Below are 21,596 nucleotides of genomic sequence, written 5' to 3'. Positions count from 1 at the left end.
AATCCGGGCACCTTGCTTGCGATGCGAAGAACAATTTGTACATTTCCATGGGCATCGTGCCCATAAAGTGTTGGAGAGCTCGTGTCCCTTTCAGATTAAATTCTCACAGGAGGAGGGGGCGACGTTTGCAGGGCAGTATGCGGCGAATCAGCATAACCTGCGCCAGTACGGCCAAATTGATATCTCTCTCTAGGAGATCTCGAGCGCGGCCCTACAGCAAGGGCACGTCCTTGGACGGCCCCCAGTTAAGCCCTTTATTGACCCATGATGCTAGCCATGGTGGGGGACCCGAGCGAAAAGCAGGTGGCACCACCCACGTGGTGCCCCTGGGAGCTTTGATGTAAAACCACTCTCGTTGCCATAAGCCGAGCTCCTCTTGAAAAGAGCCCTCGGCCATGGAGCGTCGGCAATCTTGCTTATAATAGCACCTCCGCACTCAGCGTGCTGCACTTCGATCATCTTCGGTTCTACCTTGAAGGTTTTAAGCCACAACCCGAAGTGAGGAGTAATATGGAGGAAGGCCTCGCACATGACGATGAACGATGAGATTTGGAGGATGGACTCCGGTGCTAAGTCGTGGAATTCCAGCCCATAATAAAACATGAGCCCCCTCACGAAGGGATCAATCGGGAAGCCTAGCCTCCGAAGGAAGTGGGATGTGAACACCACACTCTCACCGGGCTGGGGAGTGGGAATAGCCTGCCCTTGAGCAGGCAGCCTATGCGAGATTTCGCCGGTCAGATACCTGGCATCTCTCAGCTTTTGCACGTCTTCTTCCGTAACGGAGGAAGGCATCCACCGGCCTTGGAGGTCGGAGCCGGACATCATCGAAGGTCCAAAGCGCCTGAATCTGGAGCTTTGGGTGTTGGAACTCGAGGCGAGAGGCGGATTTGATTGGATTGAAAGAAAGGAGTCAAGCCTTGGTCTCTTTATAAAGAGGTTGAATACCAAGAGCCCTCCCCGTGACCGTTTGGGACTCACTTTCAATTAATAAGTCATACCAATGGCACGGTTGGGTTACCCACGCCCGTATTGATGAGAATCACGGAATAAGGGGATACGATCTCTGCTTTGACAAGACGTGCCAAGGAAACCGCTTCGCTAAACGCGCTGAGGTGGGATAGTAAAACGTATGAAGATTTGGCCGTGGCGTGATGTCACACTATGGAATACGTCAGCAGATTAGATTTGTGTAAATATTATTCTCTCTACGGTGGTATGTGGAAATTATTTTGCAGAGCCGGACACTATCCTTGTGTTCAACATCTTCTATGAAGTATTCGGAGGAAGAACCCGCCTTGCAATGCCGAAGACAATTTGAGTGTCGGACTCGTCGTCATTGAAGCCTGGTTCAGGGGCTACTGAGGGAGTCCCGGATTAGGGGGTGTCCGGATGACCGGACTATGACCTTTGGCTGGACTCCCGGACTATGAAGATACAAGATTGAAGACTTTGTCCCGTGTCCAGATAGGACTTTCCTTGGCGTGGAAGGCAAGCTTGGCAATACGATATGTAGATCTCCTCCCATTGTAACCAACTCTGTGTAACCCTAGCCCTCTTTGGTGTATATATAAACCAGAGACTTTTAGTCCATAGGACGAACAACAATCATACCATAGGCTAGCTTCTAGGGTTTAGCCTCTCTGATCTCGTGGTAAATCAACTCTTGTACTACTCATATCATCAATATTAATCAAGCAGGAGTAGGGTTTTACCTCCATCGAGAGGGCCCGAACCTGGGTAAAAACATCGTGTCCCTTGTCTCCTGTTACCATCCACCTAGACGCATAGTTCGGGACCCCCTACCCGAGATCCGCCGGTTTTTGACACCGACACCTACCTTGCCTCTTTTTCGCTTATTCATTCTGCCTTCTTCTTCAGGTCACCCATCGCGCTGGCGAGGGCGGCGGCAGAGGCTGCGACCGCTGAAGGGGTCGCATTCCGCAGGAGCCGGTCCAACCTCACCGAGTAAGGCGAGGTGGAGAGGCGGGCCGACTCGGACCTCAGCTTGGATCCCAACGACGCCGAGGCCTTGGCCTGGCGGGACAGGAACCGGGCTGAGGTGAAGCTAGAGGTGGCGTCGGTCCAGGCTTGGACCGACGCGGCAGCGGCATGGGCGCGATCTGGCGTGGAGCCGGCCTGGCGCGAGATGCCAGAGGGTATGGTGGTGGCGGCGACGGTCTTTGAGTCGTCCTCGTTGAGGGAGCACGGCCGTGGAGGCCAGGCTGAGGTGGTGATCCTCGACCAGGAGGTCGTGGAGGTGGGGAGCGATACCCCGCCGCGGGCCGACATGGTCGAGCGCGCAGGGGCTGATGGTGGTGGAGGTGGCGTCGTCTTGGAGGAGACGCCGCAGGCGGCGGCACCAGAGGTGCCGCCGGCTACGGAGGAGGTACCGCAGACGGCGGTGCCGGAGGCCGCCTCGGCAGCTGGGTCAGTGGTGGTGATGCAGGGCGTCCCGACGTCCGGGTCATCGTCAGCGCCGGGAGGGGCGTCGGAGGAGGTGTTAGCCGCGTCGCAGGCGGCCATTGAGGGGCACGCCTTGGTGCCCCAGCAGGGAGGGCGCCGAGCTGCCGTGCCGCAGTCGGCGCGGAGCAGGGGCGCCACTGTCTTCGGGCCTCAGACCTAGGAGGAGGCGGCGCTGGATGCCGTCAGCCGCCGCCTGCGGGGTCGGACAGAGCGGCTTGAGGCCTTCGCCCAGGCCGAGGTGGAGCGGACGCGCGACCTAGAGTGCGCCATGCTGGTAAATCTTTTTTGCTTCTTCATAATTTCTTCTTTGTGGGGGCACGCCAGCGCACCCACTAGGTGTAGCCCCCAAGATCCGGGCCAGCTACGTAGTGGTTGGGTCGGATCTTCTAGAACGTTGGCCTTGTTTTTGACTTCTGATTTCTTCAGCATCTTGACGCCTTCCGGGTTGCCGCCTACAACCGTCTCCTGGGCAAACACCGGGAGCTCGTGGAGCAGCTTGCCGCTAAGGAGGAGGAGCTCTGCATTGCCACAGGTACTCTTGTGTTCTTTTTTAGTGGGGGCGCGCTAGCGCACCCACTGGATGTAGCCCCCGAGATTCGGGCCAATGGTGTAACAATTGGGCCAAATCTTAAGTGTTGCCTTTTTTCTTCTGCTAAACCTTTCTTCTTTGCAGCCGAGGTGCTGTCTTGGCGCACCCGGCTGCTCCAGGCCAGTCATCATTACGACCGGCTTGTTGCTGATGCCGGCCGTCTTAGCATCGAGGCGGCGCAGGCGAGGCGGAGGCGCCCGCGGCTCGACGGTCTCTTGACAAGGCCAACCGACTGCATGAGCAGCTGGCAGGTCACAAGAGCCGCCTCAAGGCCTAGGTGGAGCTTCTCAAGGCGGAAGCCGCCAAGGTCGCGGAGGCGCAGCAGGCCCTGGTGGAGGCGGACCAGTAGCGCGGCCAGCTGGCTGACGACAAGGGCCGGCTCCAGGCCGAGGTGGAACGCCTGCGAGGGCAGGTCACCACGGCTAAGGGGGCCCGCGAGGATGAGGCCCGCCGCCGCGAGGCAGCCGAGAAAGTGGCCTAAGACAAGGACACCGAGCTAAAGGCGGCCCTTGCCAAGGCGGCCACTCTGAAGAAGGCGTTCGAGGAGCGCGACCGCGCCATGGAGCGGGAGCAGCGTGGTACGTTGCTTGAGGTGCAGCACCTGGAAGAGTCGTTTTCCAGTAAGTGCTGCTTCTTGTAGTTTGCCGGGTCAGGACCAGGCTTTTCTTCATTGTTGCTCTTCTAACTTGCTTCTTCCTTTGCGGCAGGGGCCTTCCGGAGACGCAGCGGCTGGCGGAGGAAGCCGTCCGCTATCAGCGCGACCCGACTGGCGTTGTTGGGTCTGGGACGGATCCGCGGACGGCCTGGACCTTCCTGGAGATCATCGCCGCTGCCGAGGCCCTCCTGCGGGTCCTGGGGACGCAGATGGAGCGGTTGTCCCAGGCTGGCACCGCAATGACGGCAGCCCTTTGGTCGGGCACCGTCGTCCCAAGCAGCTTCACGCGTCTAGCATGCTGGCTGGAGACGGGTCCGGATCGTCTTGGCGAGCGGCGCGTTTCCGCCACCCGTGCCGGTGCTGAGATGGCGCTTCGGTTTTTGCTGTCTTGGCATCCAGATCTTCAGCTGGACGCGCTGATGGGCCAGCGGGCCTGCTCGGAGCAGTTGCTGCAGGAGCAGGCCGGTCGGATCACCTCCCGTGCCAGCTACATCGCCGAGTTCGCCTTCCATGACGAGTTCCATCAGGAGTGGACGGAATACGGCAGGGTCGTGGATGGCGACGACTACGGCTTGCTTCTCCATGACCCGAAGTGGATCTCGGAGGAGACGGGCGTCTACGGCGACGCGGATGCTGAGGAGGACACCGGTGTCTCGCTGGACCCAGAGGCCGCCATGGGAGAGCTGTCAACGTCGCGACGCGATGCTGGAGATGCATGAGACACTTTATGCAGAATCTGTTAAGTAGCATGTCCACCCACCCACTGGGGGTTGTTTAGGGTGTAATGAACTCCGGCAATTGGCCTTTTGTTAAAATATCTATGTGTAAATGTCGTGAGTGTCCTTGCTTTTTTGCCTTCCGCTTTTTCGAACCAATTTCATGCGCTTTTCCTCTCTGAAACCTCCCCCCCCCCCACGAGTCAGACGGCCGAGGCTCCGGTCCGTGACAAGGAGTTCGATTCTTTGAGAGGGGCGCGCAGGACTTGGGTCCTTAGAAGCGTTGAGCGCGAGCGAAACACCCACTGGGCCGGCTGGCGGCAATCCGGCTTGGCCGGTTGGTGAGCAGCCGATCGTGCGGCTACTTATTTGATGAGTGACATGCCGGGTTGATCGACCCGGCGGCCTTTGACTTAGTGTATGAATCGTAGAGGAGCTTTGGTCCGTTGTGCTTGCCCGCCGACAGCCAAAGCTGGATCTGCGGTTTTAGGCCGAAGTGGAGGACCGCGGTGTCCCAACTTTATCAGGAATCACCGAGTATGGCGGCGGGGTGGCGACTGAGCCGACCTCCCCCCGAGCCCCCGGGTCGAGCAAGTCGAGCCAGTGGCCGGGTTCGGTGGAAAAGTGATGCGCAAAAAGTAAGGACGCAATAAATTGGTCGGCAAAAGGTAGCCCCTGAGTCTCGTTCGAGGACCCCGTAGTTTCATGCATTTACAAAAGGAGACGATACATACACTCGTGCGGCTAACTGTAAAACGGGCGGAGGAGTTCCGCGTTCCACGGTCGGGTCGTTTCTTCACCGGCGGTGTCCTTCTTGCACTTCTTTGACTTGTGCGCGTCGATGAGGTAGTAGGCGTTGCGGTCGCGCAAGGCCCTGCTTACGATGAATGGGCCCTCCCATGCAGGGGACAGCATGTGGTGGCCTGCCTGCTCTTGGACGAGTCGGAGGACGAGGTCGCCCTCGCGGAATGCGAGGGGCTTGACCTTCTTGTTGTGGTAGTGCCTCAGGCCTTGCTGGTAGATAGCCGAGCGGCTAAGTGCCAGAAGATGCGCTTCTTCGAGCACGTCGACGCCGTCTTCGCGTGCCTCTCTGGCTTCGGCTTCATTGTACATCGCGACACGCGGTGAGTCAAACTCGAGTCGGTCGAGATGATGGCTTCGGCTCTGTAGACGAGGAAGAACAGGGTGAACCCGGTCGGCCGATTCGGCGTGGTGCGGAGACTCTAGAGAACAGCCGGCAACTCGTCGAGCCAGCTGCCGGGTGAGCGGATGAGTGGCTCGATGAGTCGCGGCTTGATGCCGGACAGGATGAGTCCGTTGGCCCATTCGACCTGCCCGTTGGACTGCGGATGCGCGACGGAGGCCAGGTTGAGGCGGATGCCGGAGACGGAGCAATATTGCTCGAGCGCGCCCTTGGCGAAGTTGGTGCCATTGTCGGTGATGATGCTGTTTGGCATGTCGTAGCGTACCGCTATGTCCTTGACGAACCGGACGGCTGTAGGCCCGTCCAGTTTCTTAATTGCTCTTGCCTCGATCCATTTGGTGAACTTGTCCACTGCCACCAACAAGTGTGTCATGCCGCGTCGAGCGGTTTTGAAGGGTCCCACCATGTCGAGTCCCCAGACCGCGAAGGGCCAGGCGATCGGTATGGTGCGGAGTGCTGACGCCGGCTGGTGGCTGCGTTTGCTGAAGCGTTGGCACCCTTCACATTTGAGAACGAGCGACTCGGCATCTTCAAGGGCCATGGGCCAATAGAAACCGTGGCAGAACGCCTTGGCCACCAGGGATCGTGACGCGGCGTGGTGCCCGCACTCGCCCTGGTGAATGTCGAGGAGGATGTCGATGCCGCGATCCTGCTCGACACAGCGCTGGAACACGCCGGTAGAGTTGCGCTTGATGAGCTCATTGTTGATGATGTTGTAGGCAGATGCCCTGTGCTGAACTTGCCGAGCTTCGGTCTCGTCCATGGGGAGAACCCCGTTCTCCAGAAACTCTGATATTGGGAGGGCCCAGGATGGAGCTGTCACCACGGTGAAGACGACCACCAGGGTGGGTTCCGAGTCAGCAGCCCCCGAGCCGGGTTGAGCAGCCCCCGGGTCAGAGTTGGTGACGATCGGGTCCGGGCTGATGGTGGCCGGGTTGAGCTGAGCAGCCCCCGGGCCGGGTTGAGGAGCGGCCGGATCGTCATGAATGGACTCGGAGTCCGGCGATGGCTTGATGGACGGCTTGCGCAGGTGCTTGAGGGAGACGCCGGACGGGATGGCTTGTCGTGGCGAGGTGATCTTGGCGAGCGTGTCGACTGCTTCGTTCTCCGCGCACGGGACGTGGAGGAATCGCAGCCCTCGAAGGATCTGGATAGCTTCTGGACGAGGAAGCGGTAGCTTGCCATGTTGGAGTCGTGGGCGTCCCACTCGCCGGAGCACTGCTGCACCACCAGGTCTGAGTCGCCGTAGCACAGGATGCGCCGGATGCCGAGTTCCCTGGCAAGCCGGAGGCCGTGCACAAGGGCTTCATACTCGACGACGTTGTTGGAGGCGGCGAAGTGGATCTGGAGTGCGTAGCGGAGCCGGTCGCCCTTCGGGGACGACAGTATGATGCCGGCCCCTAAGCCGAGTCGCATCTTGGACCCGTCGAAGTGCATGCGCCAATGCGTCGAGTCGGGAGGCGGTGGCAGGTACTTGGTCTCAGTCCAGTCAACGAGGAAATCGGCCAGGGCTTGAGACTTGATCATGGTGCGGGGCTCGTAGGGGATAGTGTGACCGGCTAGCTAGATCGCCCACTTGGCGACCCGGCCAGACGCGTCCCGGCACCCGATGATTTCTCTGATAGGAGTCGTGCTGACGACGGTGACGACGTGCTCTTGGAAGTATTGTTTCAGCTTCTTGGCGGTGAGGTACACGCTATAACACATCTTCTGGTAATGCGGGTAGTTCTGCTTGGAGATGGAGAGCACCTCGCTCAGGTAGTAGACTGGGTGCTGGACGACTTGGATCTTGCCCTTCTCTGGTCACTCGACCACCAGCACCGTGCTGACCACCCGCGACATCGCGGCAATGTAGAGCAACAGCGGCTCCTTGTCAGTCGGCGCGGCCAGGACTGGTGCGGTGGAGAGCATGCGCTTGAGGTCTTGGAAGGCCTCGTCTGCCTTGCCATTCCATTTGAACAAACTCATCTTCTTCATCAGCTGGTACAGGGGGAGTGCCCTCTCACCCAGCCGGCTTAGAAACCGACTAACCGAGGCCAAGCACCCGGTGAACTTCTAGACGTCGCGCAGCCAAGCCGGCTTGCACATGCGCTCGATGGCCTTGATCTTCTCCGGGTTCGCCTCGATGCCACGTTCCGAGACGAGGAAGCAAAGTAGCTTTCCGGCCGGGACGTTGAAGACGCACTTTTCCGGGTTAAGCTTGACCTTGTATCGCGGAGGTTGGCGAATGTTTCCTTCAGATCGTCGAGGAGCGTGAGGTGTTGCTTGGTCTTTACCACGATGTCGTCCATGTACACGTGGATATTGCGGCCGAGTTGCGGCAGCAGGCATTTCTGCATGCAGCGTTGGAAGGTGGCGCCGACGTTCTTCAAGCCGAACGACATGGTGATGTAGCAGTACGCCCTGAAAGGCGTGATGAAGGACGTCTTCAGGGCATCGGCCGGGTCCAGCTTGATCTGGTGGTAGCCGGAGTAAGCGTCCAGGAAGGACAGGAGTTCGCACCCGGCGGTCGAGTCGATGACTTGGTCGATCCGCGGGAGAGCGAACGGGTCCTTTGGACACGCCTTGTTGAGGCTGGTGTGGTCGATACACATGCGCCAGGTCTTGTTCTTCTTCAGGACGAGGACTGGGTTGGCCAGCCACTCGAGGTGAAACACTTCCATTATGAAGCCGGCCGCCAAAAGCTTGGTGACCTCTTCACCAATGGTTCTTCTCTTCTCTTCACAAAATCGTCGGAGGGGTTGACAGACAGGCTTGGCGTCCTTGCGGACGTGAAGTTTGTGCTCGGCGTACTTCGTCGGGATACCCGGCATGTCCTTGGGGGTCCATGCGAAGATATCCTGATTCTCACGGACGAAGTCGACGAGCTCACCTTCCTATTTGCTGTCGAGGCGAGCGCCTACGACAACGTACTTGCTGCAGCTGGGGTCTTCAGGGTTGAGCTTCACTTTCTTGGTCTCCTTGGATGGCTTGAAGGCAGCCTCGTCGGCCGGGTCCATGGTCGGAATCGACGCGGCGGAAGCCTCGCTCGCCAAGGCGACAATCCGTCGAGCTGGCGCCGCTCCTCGGCAATGACCAGCGACTCGGCCAACTTGGCACCGTCTCAGGCGCACTCCAGGGACTTGCGGTAATCACCGGTGATCGTGATCAGGCCCTTGGGACCCGACATCTTCATCTTCAGGTATGCTTAGTGGGGAACCTCCATGAACTTGGCGAGCGTGGGCCGGCCTAGCAGCGCGTGATACGCGCTGGACAGGTCCACCACCTCGAACCAGATCAGTTTGCGTCGGAAGTGGCTGTTGTCGCCGAACAGGACATCAAGCCAGACCCGGCCAATGGGAGAGTAGGAGAGGCCGGGTACGATGCCGTGGAAGATCGTCCGGGTTGGCTCCAGGTCCTCGGCCTTGAGGCCGAGCTTGGTCATCGTGTCACGGTAGAGGATGTTGATGTTGCTGCCGCCGTCGATGAGGACTCGGGAGAACTTGCACGTGCGCCGCACGACGATGGTGGGGTTGAGGACGAGGGTGTATCCACCTGGACTCGGCATTACCGCTGGGTGGTCCTCCTTGGTCCAGGTTATCGGCCGATCCGACCAATGCATGAACTCTGGTTTGGCCGGGACGAAGGTGTTCACCTCCTGCCAGAGAAGGCACTCGCCGTGCTTGTTGTTGCCAAGGCTGGTGAAGACGATGTAGGCCGCGTTCTGGTCCGGGTAGGCGTCATTCCGCATTGCGCCACCGGCGGGAGGCGCCGGTGGAGGCGGAGGCGGCTGTCCTGCGCCTGGAGATGGAGCCGGGGCCGGGGGAGGCGGGACATCTCCCCTTAGGATGCGCTTGGTAATGGCACACTGCCGAAGCGTGTGTGTGGAGGGTCTTGCGCCGCTGTGGTGCTTGCATGGGGTGTCGAGCATCTCTTCGAAACTCATGGCGGGCTGCCATGCCATCTTGCCGGTCTGCCGGCGCTTTGCCGCCGGGTCTGCCGCGGGCTCGGCGGCCGCGATGAGATGGTTGTCGTGATGCTGCGCCGGCTGGTCGGCCTTGCGCTTGTTGTTCTGGTGATACTGCTGCCGGCTGCTTTCGCCGGCCGGCTTCGGGGGAGGAACCGGCTTCGCCTTGCCGGCTTCATCCAGTGCCACCTGGATCTTCATGGCGGAGTCGGCATTGGCGTACTTGTCCGCTGTCACCATGAGCGCGGCCATGGTGGCCGGCTCGGAGCGTAGGAGCTTGTGCTTGAGGAGGGTGCCGTCTCGGCACCCGCTGGCGAGGTACTAGATCGTCTGGACTTCATGGACGCCCTTGCAGCTGTTTCGGAGCTCGGTCCAGCATGCGAGGTACTCGCGACCCGTCTCTGTCGGCCCCTGCACACACATGGCGAGCTGGCTAGGGAGACCGGGTCGCTTGTAGGTCCCCGTGAAGTTGCGTACAAAGGCATCCTCGAAGTCGACCCACGCGTTGATGATGCCCATCGGCAGACTATTCAACCACGTGCGGGCCGACCCCTGGAGCATGAGCGGTGCATAGTGCACGGCTAGACGACGATTGGCACCGGTGATGCCAATGGCCGTGGTGTAGTCGGTGAGCCAGTCTTATGGCTTCACGGTCCCGTTGTACTTGGGGGTGTCGCGGGGGAGCACGAACCCTTTGGGAAAGGGCTCCTCCCGGATGCATGGGCCGAAGCACGCCGGCCCGATAGCGCCGCTCTCCTCCACCTCCAAAGAGCGAGCGAGCTGATCGAGGCGGTGGCGCGCGTCGGCATCGTCGATGGCACATGGGCCGAGTCGACTGGCGGCCAGGCCCCGAGGGGCTGGGTCGGTTGGAGCCGGACATCCGCCAGGCTGGTTGGGTCCATGCTAGTTCTTCAGGGCGGGCTCGCTGCCTAGGACGTCGGCGGCTATGGCGACCGGGTTGCGTCGAGTCCGGTTTTAGCCGGAGTGCGCCTCGCCGGGAGGCGAGGAAGCTGTGTGTAGAAGTTCGCCGGGTCCGCCAATGTGGGCGGAGCCGGACCCCGCCGGCTTGGCGAGCTGATGCAGGCGATCCTGCTCGGTGTTGGCGGCATGGAGGAGCTCACGCATCCGCCCGATGCGCTCTTTGAGCTCCTTGCCCGCGAGTTGGTCGAGGCCGACCGTGGCTGCCTCCGCAGCGCGCATGTTCTTCAATGGGGTCTCGTAGATGGTCCGGACGGCGTCGAAGGCCCGGCCGATCGCTCCTCCCCGGGGGCGAGCATCTGCGACCCGGCTTGGCTCGGACACGGCGGGCGTAACTCCGTGAGCGGCATCGTGCTCCATCTAAGCGGCCTCCAGGCGACGTCTGGTGGTGACTAGCATCTCGGACAGGTCCAGCATCTACTGGCGTCTGTCCTCGACCTGGGTTCGGGCTTCGGCGATGTTGGTGGCGTCGACGTTGGTGCCGATGGGGATGCGGAGGCTCTGCATCGCGGCGCATAGCGGATCAGACAGGTCGGTCCGTTCCGCGGCGGCCCTGGCTTCCGCAGCCTTCCTCGTCTTGCTCGACGACGAGGAGGCACCGTCGCCGGTGACGTAGACCTCCACATGGACGTCCATTGCCCCGGCGGCAATGCCACCGCCGAGGGAGAGTGGAGAGTCAGAGTAGCTGAGCACCTCGCTGGGGTACTCGTCGGTCGCGTACGCATCAGAGATGCGCAGTGCGGCGAAGGAGGCAGCAAGCGCGCCGACGACGTCGTCCGCCAACACGACAGACTCGTCGGTGTAGGAGAAGGGCCCCGTCTGAAGCATGCTCCCGGCCAGCTCCTTGAGCTGCCCCACGGTGGGCGCCAATTGTCGTGGTGGGCGCACGGCAGATGCCAAGGGATGGCTAAAGAGAGGAGGAGGCTCGAGGGCACCGGTGGGCTCTAGAGGCGAGGTTGGCATGAGCGGGCGCGAGACGCCGGACATACCCAGGTTCGTGGCTCTCCGGAGAGATAATACCCCTAGTCCTGCCGAGTGTAGTTGGATGATCGATAGTACAATGTTGCTCCTGGAGCTATATGGAGGAGGAAGTAAGCTGGCCGAGGCTTGGGCTGCTCCTTCTCCCCGGTGTTGCTGTTGGGTGGCTAGTCCTATGCTTGCCAGCTCTGTTTGTTTCTCACAGGCAGCTTTGCATTACATGTCTCTTGTTGCCTCTGTCCTGGGGGTTTTTATAGACCAACCCACCCAGGGTTACAATGGTAATATGCCGAGTCGGTGGGTCCATATTGTCGGTGTCCGGGACACTGGGTTGGGTCCAGCTTGAGGGCTTGTGGTTCGCCGGGTTCCCCTAGGCGCGGGCCCCGGGGCCTAGGGGAACTGTGCACTGTCTTGTCGATCGTCAGGGCGTGGCCAGTCGAGTCGTGTACAGCGCTCTCCGTCAGGCTGTCGCTTGTCGTCGTCAGCGGTGAGGGCGGGAGCACTATTGCCACGCCATCCTTGGTCAGCGGGTAGGTGAGGGGCACTGTTGCCACGCTCCGGCTGACCACATGCATGGGTGGAAACACTGTTGTCTTGGTCATCGGTGACTGTCGTCTCGTCCCATCGTACAACCTGGATGGGACAGGAACTGACCCGTGGCTGGGTTGCCGTGGACGCCACGGGTAGGGTTGGCTTGCTGGGGAAGCCTTGGTCATGCCGGGTTCGGCCGTCTTGCGCTAGTTGCTGAGGCCGGGTTGACGTACCTTGTCGAGTCGGAGAGTTTGGCCGGGTTGTGGGCCTTGCCAGGTCGAGCGACCCGGCCAGGCGCGTGCCCGTTTTGTGGAGCGATGCGGGCCCCACTGTTTTTGAATAGGATCCGGGTTCCGTTGCCTGCCCGGGGTTCATCCCCCCGACACAATCCCTGCAGGGGTTGGTTCCTCACAGGGAAGGAAACCCCAATAACTGAACGAAGCCTAAGGGGTTGTGCGCCCCCACACCCTTTACCATGTTGCTTGGGGAGGTGGGGCGCCTCCACCTGGCTTGGGAGGCAAGCCACTGTTGGGGAACGTAGTAATTTCAAAAAAATTCCTACGCACACGCAAGATCATGGTGATGCATAGCAACGGGAGGGGAGAGTATTGTCCACGTACCCTCATAGACCGAAAGCGGAAGCATTATAACAACGCGGTTGATGTAGTCATACGTCTTCACGATCCGACCGATCCAAGTACCGAACATACGGCACCTCCGAGTTCAGCACACCTTCAGCTTGATGACGATCCCCGAACTCCGATCCAGCAGAGTGTCGGGGAAGAGTTCCGTCAGCATGACGGCGTGGTGACGATGATGATATTCTACCGATGCAGGGCTTCGCCTAAACACCGCAACGATATGACCGAGGTTGAATATGGTGGAGGGGGGCACCGCACACGGCTAAGGAACGATCACGAAGATCAACTTGTGTGTCATGAGGTGCCCCCCTGCCCCTGTATACAAAGGAGGGAGGGGGGAGGTGCGGCCGGACCCTAGGGGTGCGCCTGGAGGAGTCCTACTCCCACCGGGAGTAGGACTCCCCCCTCTTGCCTTATTGGAGAAGGAAGGGGGAAGGGGGAAAGAGGAAAGGGGGGCGCCCCCCCCTTCCTTGTCCTATTAGGACTAGGGGGAGGGGGGCGCGCGGCCTGCCTTGGCCGTCCCTCCTCTTCTCCCTTAGGGCCCATGTAGGTCCATTAACCCCCGGGAGGGTTTCGGTAACCCCCCGGTACTCCGGTAAAATCCCGATTTCACCTGGAACGATTCCGATATCCAAATATAGGCTTCCAATATATCAATCTTTATGTCTCGACACATCCGGGACTCCGAACAACCTTCGGTACATCAAAAACTATAAACTCATAATACAACTATCATCGTAACGTTAAGCGTGCGGACCCTACGGGTTAGAGAACTATGTAGACATGACTTAGAATAGTTTCCGATCAATAACCAATAGCGGAACCTGGATGCTCATATTGGCTCCTACATATTCTACGAAGATCTTTTATCGGTCAAACCGCATAACAACATACGTTGTTCCCTTTGTCGTCGGTATGTTACTTGCTCGAGATTCAATCGTCGTTATCCAATACCTAGTTCAATCTCGTTACCGGCAAGTCTCTTTACTCATTACGTAATGCATCATTCGGTAACTAACTCATTAGCTACATTGCTTGCAAGGCTTATAGTGATGTGCATTACCGAGAGGGCCCAGAGATACCTCTCCGACAATCGGAGCGACAAATCCTAATCTCGAAATACGCCAACCCAACATGTACCTTCGGAGACACCTGTAGAGCTCCTTTATAATCATCCAGTTATGTTGTGACGTTTGGTAGCACACAAATTGTTCCTCCGGTAAACGGGAGTTGCATAATCTCATAGTCATAGGAACATGTATAAGTCATGAAGAAAGCAGTAGCAACATACTAAACGATCAAGTGCTAAGGCTAACGGAATGGGTCAAGTCAATAACATCATTCTTCTAATGATGTTATCCCGTTAATCAAATGACAACTCTTTTGTCCATGGCTAGGAAACATAACCATCTTTGATAAACGAGCTAGTCAAGTAGAGGCATACTAGTGACACTATGTTTGTCTATGTATTCACACATGTATTATGTTTCCGGTTAATACAATTCTAGCATGAATAATAAACATTTATCATGATATAAGGAAATAAATAATAACTTTATTATTGCCTCTAGGGCATATTTCCTTCAGTCTCCCACTTGCACTAGAGTCAATAATCTAGTTCACATCAGCATGTGATTCAACACCAATATTCACATCTGTATGTGATTAATACCCATAGTTCACATCGTCGTGCGATAAACACCCAAAGGGTTTACTAGAGTCAATAATCTAGTTCACATTGCTATGTGATTAACACCCAAAAGAGTACTAAGGTATGATCATGTTTTGCTCGTGAGAGAAGTTTAGTCAACGGGTCTGTCACATACAGAAGCGTATGTATTTTGCAAATGTTCTATGTCTACAATGCTCTGCACGGAGCTACTCTAGCTTATTGATCCCACTTTCAATATGTATCCAGATTGAGACTTAGAGTCATCTGGATTAGTGTAAAAGTTTGCAGCGATGTAACTTTTACAACAAACTCTTTTATCACCTCCATAATCGAGAAACATCTCCTTAGTCCTCACTAAGGATATTCTTGACCGCTGTCCAGTGATCTACTATTAGATCAAAATTGTATTCCTTTGCCAAACTAAGAGCAAGGTATACAATAGGTCTGGTACACAGCATAGCATACTTTATAGAACCTATGACTGAGGCATAGGGAATGACTTTTCATTCTCTTTCTCTTTTCTGCCATAGTCGGGTTTTGAGTCTTACTCAACTTCACACCTTGCAACACAGGCAAGAACTCCTTCTTTGACTGTTCCATTTTGAATTACTTCAAAATCTTATCAAGGTATGTATTCATTGAAAAATCTTATCAAGCGCCTTGATCTATCTCTATAGATCTTGATGCTCAATGTGTACGCAGCTTCACCGAGGTCTTTCATTGAAAAAACTCTTATTCAAGTATCCTTTTATGCTATCCAGAAATTCTATATCATTTCCAAACAACAATATGTCATCTACATTGTCACATCCCCGGTTCAGGCCTTGTTTGTCTTTGCTTTATCATTCATGCATCATGTCTAAATTTATTTGAAACTTGAAATGGGGATTGCCTAAACCCTAGCATTAAAGGAATTCACTAGGTTCAACCAAAATATTTCCAGTAATTCCAAATGGCTTTCAAAAATCTTCATCATTCTTGGAAAATGCTGGAAACAGTAGCCAGAGGTGATGCACATTTTTCCATGACATATTTGGGATCTAAATTAAATCATACTCTATTTGAATTTGGGCATTTAAATTCGATAAAATATTTAAAATGTCCAAATAATCCTAAACTGAAATGTTCCATGTTGGATATATTCCAAACAGTGGCCATGAGCAGTTTTGTGATTTTTGAGTGCGCCTAAGTAATTTTTAATAAAGCCCTAAATTTTACAGAAAATAGAAAACAGGAATAAAACAGAGCAACCTTACCTGGACTTACCTTGAGGCCCACCAAGGATACCAGTCCACCTGCGCGGCCCGTTACCATGCAGCCCAGCTGCCAGTCATCTTCCTCCCCCTCGCCCCGAAGCAGCTGCGTGCTGGACGCACGCGCGTCGACGCCGGCCACCTCCTGCTTCGCGCTGGAGGCCTCTCCTTCGTCCTAAACCGCCTCTTGCAACGCCACGCAGCCCTCTCGACCCTCTCTCACTCTCCCCCGACCTCGTCCCCTCCTCTATCCCGCTCCTCTCTCCACCGAATGGAGCCGTCGCCACCGTCGTTGTTCATCGTGGCCACCGACCTCCCCACGCCAAGCCAGCTAGCCCACGAGCACCGCCTCGCTACGGCGCACCTCTACGCCCAGTCCCATGAGCCCGGACGCCTTACAGAGACGCTTCGAGCTCGTCTCCTACCTCGGACTCGCCGGTCGCCGTCGCCCGATTCGTTGAACTTCGGTCGCCTCCGAGCTCGTTGACCACCTCTTCCTCTCCACTGTGAGATTCTACGCCTCCCCTCTCTCTCCCCGTGCTCGATTTCACCGCGTAGCCGTCGCCTCTGTCAATCCCGAGAACCTGTCGCCGCCGGCTGTGTCGCCGCCGTGGCTAGAGCTCACACACGTCGCATCTGAGCATACCACCGTGCTCAGCGCGGTGCCAAAAGCCCAAAACCCCAACCCACTGCTCTTGCCGTTCGCTGTAGTGTCGTCTCCGCCGACGCCCGAACTCCGGCCGCCGCCGCGAGCCCCGTTCCGGTGAGCTCCGGCCAGCACAGCCCCAGCCGCCACCACCGTTGGATGCGGTGCACCTTCAGCTACCCGTAGACGCAAACCACGCGCAAAACCGAGCCCCGTAGCGAGTTTCCGGCGAACTTCCGCCGCCGATCTGGTCGTCGCTGGCCTAAGTCCGGCGATGATGATGTGACGTTACCATTAGCGGCTAATCCCTCAATTAGAACACTAACAGACAGTGACAGCGGGCCCCACCACAGGGTCAAACCCCAGTCAGGGCTAGTTTTGACCGTGGTTTAGTTCCTGGGTCAATGACACGCGGGTCCCACCAGTCAGAGTTGACCCCGGTCAACTCGGCTGACCTGCTGACGTAGTAGTGACACAATGCTGATGTCATTAATCATTTTCTCATTTAAAACTAATCAGGAAATTCCAGAAATGCCCAAAACATCTAAAATTCATAGAAAATCAACCGTAGCTCCAAATGCAAAGATTTATATATGAAAAATGATCAGAAAAATCCACTCTATCCATCTGTACTATTTTCATGCATGTTAGAACAACTTATGACTACTGTTTAGGATAAATGATATGAATGGCATTTGAATATCCACATATGGAGTTTGAATTTGAATCTTAGATTCAAACTAACTCCATTTAACTTGATGCTAGTTGCATTAGCCAAACCACAGCATATTGCCATGTCATGATCATGCATCATATTGTGCATTGCATTGATTGTGTTCTTCTTTGTTTGTCGGTGCTTGTCCCCTCTCGGTAGATGTGGTTCCGACGATGAGTTCGATGACACCGATGAAGAACTATATTATCTTCAGAAGTGCCAGGCAAGCAAAACCCCCTTGTTCATTCCGATACAATCCTACTCTCTCGCCCTGCTCTCTTTTACTGCATTAGGACAACAACGAGTCATTTGTTACTTGTTGCGGTAGCTGAACCCCTTTATCCTCTGCATGACCTGTCATTGCCATAGTAAATAGATGAAACCCACTAGTATGAGTAGGAGTTGTTTGAGCCCTGTTGTGCCTACTCATTCATGTTTGTTTGTCATGCCTGCTACTGCTTAGAGTTGAGTCAGGTCTGATTCATCGGGAATGAGTCAGAGGTGTGTGAACATGTCCTGTTGTGTGTGAGCTAAGTGTGTGAACACGATTTGGTAAAGGTAGCGGTGAGAGGCCGTGTAGGAGTACATGGTGGGTTGTCTCATTGAAGCCGTCCTTAGGAACTGAGTTCTGTGTTTGTGATCCATGATTCAGCTACTACCATGCATTGGGCCCTGAAATATGACCCCGCTCGACTTCTTATTCACCCTTGTCCTCTGTCCAGGAGTTGCAACTAGTTTCTGGTGTTTGTAGGATATGTGTTGGAGGCAGTGGGCAGCGCTGACCCGAGGGGTGGGCTGTGATGCGGTAGATACACCGTGGCACGGTGTACCGGGCGCCCGTTTGGTGTCTCGGGAACCCTGTTCACATCATTTGGGGCTGTGAGCGAAACCCCGGCCGGATCTCCTCGCGGATGGAACCCAAATAGGCGATAAACCTGGACTAGAGACTTGAGTGTTTAGGTAGGTCGTGGTCTACACCCACGTCGGCTTTCGCTTGAAGTCTGTCAAGCACATGTCGTGTGCAGACGCTAAGTGGTGGAAACATGTATGAAGAAGTACACCCGTGCAGGGTTAACATCATCTATTCGAATAGCCGTGTTCGCGGTAAAGGACTTCTGGGTTGCCTATACGGTTCATAGACAAGTGAAAGTGGATACTTTAAAATGCGCAAGATAAGCGTGAGTGCTATGGATGGCGTTCTCGTAGGGAGACGGGAGCGGATCCATAGTGGTGTATTGATATGGTGAATATGTGGACTCGTGTGCGCCACCTCAAAAGAGTTACTTGCAGTCGTAGTTCAGGATAGCCACCGAGTCAAAGCTGGCTTGCTGCAGTTAAACCCCACCATCCCCTTTGTTGATAATGATGCATATGTAGTTAGATCTGATGTAAGTCTTGCTGGGTAGATTTGTACTCATGTTTTCCTATTTTATGTTTTTGCAGAGAGACTTCAGTCTCACTAGTAGTTCCGCGTGGACTTTGACGTTTAGCTTGTTACCTCAGCTACGATCTTGTGCCCTCGGTAGGATCTGGTAGATAGTCAGGCTTCTCAGCCTTTTTCATTTATAGATGTCTGTACTCAGACATGTTAAGCTTCCGCTTGTGCTTTGACTTGTATGCTCTGAATGTTGGGTCATGAGACCCATGATTGTAATATCTCGCTCCTCGGAGCCTATTGAATGAAATACTTGAGTTGTAGAGTCATGTTTTGATGCCATGTTGTATTTGCACATATCGAGCATATTGTGTGTATGCTATTGAAATGCTTGGTATGTGTGGGATCTGACTATCTAGTTGTTTATCCTTAGTAGCCTCTCTTACCGGGAAATGTCTCCTAGTGCTTCCACTGAGCCATGGTAGCTTGCTACTGCTCCGGAACACTTAGGCTGGCCGGCATGTGTCCTTCTTCGTTCCTGTGTCTGTCCCTTCGGGGAAATGTCACGCGATGAGTACCGGAGTCCTGTTAGCCCGCTACAGCCCGGTTTCACCGGAGTCCTGCTAGCCCAGTTTCTATAGCCCGGATTCACTCGCTGATGATCGACACGTTCGTTGTTGGGTCATGTATGCATGTCCCTGTAAGTTAGTGCCACTTTGGGTTCACGACTAGCCATGTCAGCTTGGGTTCTTTGTCATATGGATGCTAGCGGCACTATCATATACGTGTGCCAAAAGGCGCAAACGGTCCTGGGCAAGGTAAGGCGACACCCGTGGGAATACCGTGCGTGAGGCCGCAAAGTGATATGAGGTGTTACATGCTAGATCGATGTGGCATTGGATCGGGGTCCTGACAGCTTTGGTATCAGAGCCTGACTGCCTGTAGGATTACCAAGCCAAACTGGTCGAAGTTGTGTCTAGAAATGCTTTAGTTATGTAAGGGAATTGATTGTGGGATGGAACGTAAGGCTCTTTTTACTCCTTATACCTCATGGCCTTCTGATCTGAGTCATCCTCTTCTCTTCTACGGGGATTAAGAACTAGGCTATCTCCTCTTTCTATCAGGATCAGGTGTTACTAATCTGTAGACTTGTAAGATTGTTGGATGTAAGCCTCAGTCCAGTTCCTACCACTTCTGTATGTTAACTGATGATCTCGAAACCTTGATATTGTGCTTCTGAGTGGCTATGCCACCATTTCTGTAGTATGTCTCCAAACTTTTGAGCATTTACAGCCGTTATGCTATCTGAGTCATCCCAGGTTTCTAAACAATCTGATGCACTTGCAAATCCTTTCCCTCTGGTTTTTATGTTCCTTTGGGCCAGGTTAATCACACTAATTGCTGGGTTGAGGTATTCTATTGCCTCGACATATATGTTGGAATTATCATTATGACCCTAGGTGTCCTAGGGGATCATCTAGTAATCTAGCCATGATTTGTGTCCCAGTGTGATGATTCTGGCCCTTATTCTCGAAAGCATCCCGTGATGCTACTTAGTAGTAGATATTCTATTCCTGGGTTCTTGAACCCGAGATTCACTCTACTTACTTCATGTTGATAGTGTTTGCTAGTTTCTTTAGGATATTAGTAACTTTGCGATAGTCCTCGAGGTTCATGGTATTTCCTTCTTCCAAATACTATGAACCGCTTATGGCAGATGTTTATTGGATCAAAAGATCACAATTAGAGTACTCTTGAGGAGTTCTCCATTCATAAATCATGACTCTGCCAGTCCTACCTCTCTGCATGGGTTATCCGGAAGAAACATGTTGAACTTGGTTCGACATACTAATCTATGCATCCACAACTCAGAAAATTATATGTTCTTTGAGTTGTCCCTCTTAGTTGTCTTCTGACCCTCGTCTATCATTTGATAGTCAAGAGTATGCGTGCATTCCTATTACTCTTGTGGTCCGTCAAGCCATTCTATTCCGGAATGACTAGGAGAAACAAACTCCAGTACCTTGCCCATTTCCAGGATTGGGTCAAAGCAGTCGTACTCCGCAGATCAAATTGCTAATCTTGCTTTTGCTCTGTTCTACCTTGGAGTATTACCATCTTCATATCAAGAATGTCATGGGAATTGCACACCATCCTATGAACTCTTGACACAGTGATACTTCTCTCCATCATTATTCATTTCTCGGTTCCCGTGTTGTTGCAACCGGAATGTCGACAAGTGAATCGTGATGTGTGAAATCAATACTCCTAGCAACCTTGTTGCTTGGTAGTTAAAGGACAATAATTTCATTCTTAGCGTGTTGGTTCTTGAATCATCATTCTAAGACTGTTCGTGCTACCTAGTCCTTATTTCTGGTGCACTCTTCAATCAATGAGTTAGGGTTTCAATCCCTTGCTTAATTGATCACATCATCTTGCTTCGGAAACAAGATTGTTTTCGAGCTTAATAACATATTGGTGGTTCGTAATTTTCCGAATATCTTCTCGGAAGTATTACCAGGTTGTCACCTGACCGCTATGTTGGGTTCGTGATCAAGTTGGTTTTTCATAAACCACCCCCTTCTCCAAAATTCTGTGTTGGATACCCTGAGCTAGTTGGTAAACTGAACAACAACTTGGAGAGTTGGAAGATAAAAGCTTGTCCGACTTAGTTCATTTTAAGGGATATCTTGTATGTGTGTTGAAGAAAGATGATATCTTTATTGGTTGATCCTCATGATCAATTGTTGGATCTATTATCTTACCCAAACCATTGATTTGAGTATGGGCTATCGTCAAATCAAATCAGAACCAACGATATTCGTAATGTTGTCTTACTCGTGGTTGTTCCTCGAGCATACACCATTATATCTTTCGGGTCTGACCAATGCTATCACCTTGTTCACATAATTGTGGAATTCCACTAATATGGAAACCTGGATGAATTGTTGTTGAGCCCATTGACAACATCCTTATCTCCTCCATGATTCTGTTGAACATTAAGCTAGTGTTGGAAACTTGTGTAAGCATTATCTTCATGACTCGTTCGTGAAGCATATGTTTTTGGAAAAAAGAAGTGAGTCCCTCTAATTCATGTGCACTTCATGCAAGTTGCCGCCATGAATTTGAGAAGGCTTGTTTTACCTCCTATGGAATCATCCCAAGTCAGTCATGCACGTGCAAAGAATTCTGTGGTCTGTTAGACTGATCATCCTCATTCCATATGTATAT

The sequence above is a fragment of the Triticum aestivum genome, chromosome 2B (genome assembly GCF_018294505.1).
Source record: "Triticum aestivum cultivar Chinese Spring chromosome 2B, IWGSC CS RefSeq v2.1, whole genome shotgun sequence".
Taxonomy (NCBI): Eukaryota; Viridiplantae; Streptophyta; class Magnoliopsida; order Poales; family Poaceae; genus Triticum; species Triticum aestivum.
The sequence above is the reverse complement of the archived record's forward strand: the minus strand, read 5'-3'. Positions refer to the sequence as shown.